At 49.9% G+C, this 3,702-nt stretch overlaps 1 pseudogene; it reads right to left on the bottom strand.

Annotated features, from left to right (window-relative positions):
• Positions 1 to 1,394: 1,394 nt before the first annotated feature.
• LOC106726170 overlaps positions 1,395 to 3,702 on the bottom strand; it is a 2,501-nt pseudogene continuing 193 nt past the window's right edge.

Genomic DNA, 3,702 nt, shown 5'->3' with positions numbered 1-3,702 from the left:
CAGTGCTGGGCTGGGGCCTCTTATAGAAAGGTATGGGGTACACTGAGTCCAGCTGCTACTTATTTGAGAAATTTTAGGAAAGTCTGAAGCCTAAGCCAGGACAGGCCATTCATGTGGAAAAGCCACTGCAATTAGTTTGGGTGGGCTGCAATTTGGGTGGGAAGAAGTCTCAGGGAATCACCAGGGCAGGGCAAACAGTGTGCACCAGGTTGATGGAGTCTCAGATATGGTGCCTGCCAGTCAGCTCTGGGAGGGGGGTGGGGGGAGGTTTCAGCATAGGAACAATGAGCGCTGCCAGCACTTTTGTCTGGAAGAAAGCTGCCCCCAGTTCTTGCCTTGATGCCAGACAATTTAGTTCCTCCCCATCTGTTCCTGGATCCTTTCAAGCTGCTGCCCTAGCACTGGAGTGAGTCTGAGTAAGTCCATGTGCTGGCCCTTTAAGAGGAACTGCCTGGGACTCCAGCAGCCTCCAGTGTCATTCAGCCACAATCCCTGCTGGTTTTTACAGTCTGAAGTTATGGGGATTTCTCTTTCCATCACTGGAACCCTGGGCTGAGGGGTCTGGTGTGGGGCTGGGGTCCCCTGCTCCTCACAGGATGCCTCCTCAGCCACGATATCCCTCCCAATTCAAAACACGCCACATGTGGGTGTTGGACCACCTCTGCCCCTCCTACGAGTCTTAATGTGCTTTCTTCTTTAATTTTCTAGTTGTAGGGCTTCCATTCGCTGGATTTCAGACTCTTCTGAATGATGGTTGTTCTGTATTTTAGTTGTAATTTTGATGTGGTTGTGAGAGGCAGGGAGTACTACATTTACCTATGCCACCATCTTGTTTTCTTCTTTCATAAGTACCAATCTGTACTTCTTAATCCTTTCATCTTTTTCACTCAGTTCTCCAACCCATCTTCCCTCTGGCAACCATCACTATGATCTCTGTATCTATGAGTTTGTTTGTTTATTTATATTCTTCTTTCCATTCCACATGTAAGTGAAATCATATGGTATTTGACTTTCTCTGTCTGAGTTTTTCACTTAGCATAATACCCACTAGGTCTTTTTTGTGTGTGTTTTTAATCAGGAGGACCACTTTTAAAAGTATATAATTGTCTGACCATTATCCTGTACACCTGAAATGGATACAAAATAATATTGAATGTAAACTCTAATTGAAAAATAAAATTAGGAAAAAATATTTGATGTCAGTTTTCCTTCCACTGACCTAAACTATAAAGCATTTTCAGTGAGTTAAAATTAAGGAAGACTACACCTACTAGAAAAAAAAGAGAAGAAAGTTCTATTAGTCTGAGGTTTCAGAATCCCAGCAGTGTCTTGGTCAGAGCTAGGCTGGGGCTGGGAACGGAGTGTGAGAGCATGCAGGTGGTATCCCTGAGGACTCAGAGGTTCAGTGGACTGAATGTTTCAGCAGCAGAACTCACTGAACTGTCTTGCTAGTCTCTACACTGCTTGACAGGGTGTAACTCAAAAGAGAAAAGCTCATATTTATTCCATTCTTCTGGAGCTCTGTGATAGCATTTAATAGCACCCAATGGGATGTCTTCCTCACATATTATTATGGTATTTCTTCAAGTAATTGTTAAAAGACACAGGGTCTCATTGTTCTGTAACACTCATACCCATTTCATCTAGGTGTTCAATGGGTCCATAAATCTCCCCCTGGGAGTCATACCCTCCCACATCTTTAGTTGATAACGCAAATGCATTTCAACACTGTGTTCATCTTCATCTGTTTGCAGAGACATGCATTTGAACATTCCGGTCTTCCACAGGTTTCTGTAAATTTTTTTTTTAAATATATTTTATTGATTTTTTACAGAGAGGAAGGGAGAGAGATAGAGAGTTAGAAACATCGATGAGAGAGAAACATCGATCAGCTGCCTCCTGCACACCTCCCACTGGGGATGTGCCCGCAACCCAGGCACATGCCCTTGACCGGAATCGAACCCGGGACCCTCCAGTCCGCAGGCCGACGCTCCATCCACTGAGCCAAACTGGTTTCGGCGGTTTCTGTAAATCTTTTTGTGAATACGAAGGTCCTACAAAGGTGTCCTGTATATATCCATCCTGGAAAGTGCACATCAGGGAGGGGAACATGATGTGAGAGCCTGAGGACGAGACTTCTCCAGGGGACGGGAGGATCCACTTATTTGTAAGCCTGAGCAGCACAGATTCGATTCGCAGGAGGTGTAGCCTGCATGGGGAGCAATAATGACTCTAGCAAGTCTGTGTGTGTAGACTGTGCCTGTGAACGACAACCTTCAGCTGTGCACTCAGCTGCGGTTCTGAGGTGTGCCAGCTCCTGGCCTGACTGGCTCCCAGCAGACCACTCGGGCGCACCTCTTGGTGCCTGTGTCCCTGTGCTGCAGGAGGATGAATGAGGAGGTGGGGATGGCAGGAGAAGGTCCACTAGGTGAGGAAACGCGGCTGGGCCCAGCCCCAGAAGAGGCACAGCAGGGATCAGATCAGCCCAGCCCAGGAGGGAAATGAGGGGCAGTGGTGGCTGAAGCAATAATCACCACAAACTCCAGAAACCTTCAGATAATGGGGCCCATGAAGACTTCACAGAAACCCGGAAAGCTCTGGCCCCAGCCCCGAAGTCACTGCTCCTCTGCAGGGTCTGGTTCTGACCAGCTGGCCCCATAGTCTCCTACCCCCACCCCCAGTTGGACTCCCAGAGCCACCGCTGGTAACCCCACCGGAGTAACTCTAAGCCCATCCCTCCCACTACTCCTTTAGGGACTCCCCGTACCCACCCCCAACTCATGGCAGCCTGCATCATCTTTTCTTTTTTTTTCTCAAAAACAAAATTAGTATTTTAATTAATTTCAGAAAAAGATGTCACATGAATGTCGATTAGAAAACATGACAATTAGAAGCTTGTTTTTCTGGAATTGCAAGGAAAAGAAATAACCCTTAACAGGTTCAGCCATACTTTTCTGGATCTTTCTCTTGTATCAAAACTATCTTCTCCCCAAAGCACCTGCTTCAAAAGCCACCTCACCCTCTCTCTCTCCCTCTGGCCGGGACAGGCTACCTCCCCCCCATGTGGGGGCTAAGGACCCTGGGTCTGACCAGTGAACAGAACTGTCCTTAAAGCCACAACCCACAGGCAGTGGCACCCACAACCCTGTTTCCACTGTCTCAGGAAGAGGAGCCAAGCGCTGACCCTCAGCACAAATCAAGGCCCATATGGAGAGAACAAGGGCTCCTAGGCCCGGAGCAGGCTGCAGGCGGGGGCAGGAAGAGGGAGCTGCTGCCGCCACCCCATCTTTAGAAACAAGGGTTCCCTGGGACCCTTCCCCAGCTGAGCCTCTGAGAGGCGCTCTGCTGCTGGGCTCCAGGGACACGCAAGCACACAGGGTGAACAGGCCAGAGCTGAGGAATCGGGTAACTGACCATCTGGGGGAGGATGAGCTGGGAGCGCAGCTCTTCACCGGGCTGCCACCCCACCCGGACTGGTCCAGCTGCGGGACCTTCGGGCCTTTTCCCAGGTCCCGCATCAAGTGTCGGTCCCGTTCCAGGTGTGACACCTGAGAGGGAGGGCGAGAGGTGGCTGAATGGATCCGCACCGGCCCCAGACACAGGGATTCCCCGGTTCCGACGAGACTCAGAGTTCCCAGGGCGCGACAGGGCCCTCAAGCCAACAAGAGAGACCCTGCCCTCAAGGCAGCACCCGTGCGCGGC

Source organism: Myotis brandtii, unplaced genomic scaffold (genome assembly GCF_000412655.1).
Source record: "Myotis brandtii unplaced genomic scaffold, ASM41265v1 scaffold105, whole genome shotgun sequence".
Taxonomy (NCBI): Eukaryota; Metazoa; Chordata; class Mammalia; order Chiroptera; family Vespertilionidae; genus Myotis; species Myotis brandtii.
Note: the sequence above shows the minus strand (reverse complement) of the source record. Positions and strands in the feature narration are given on the sequence as shown.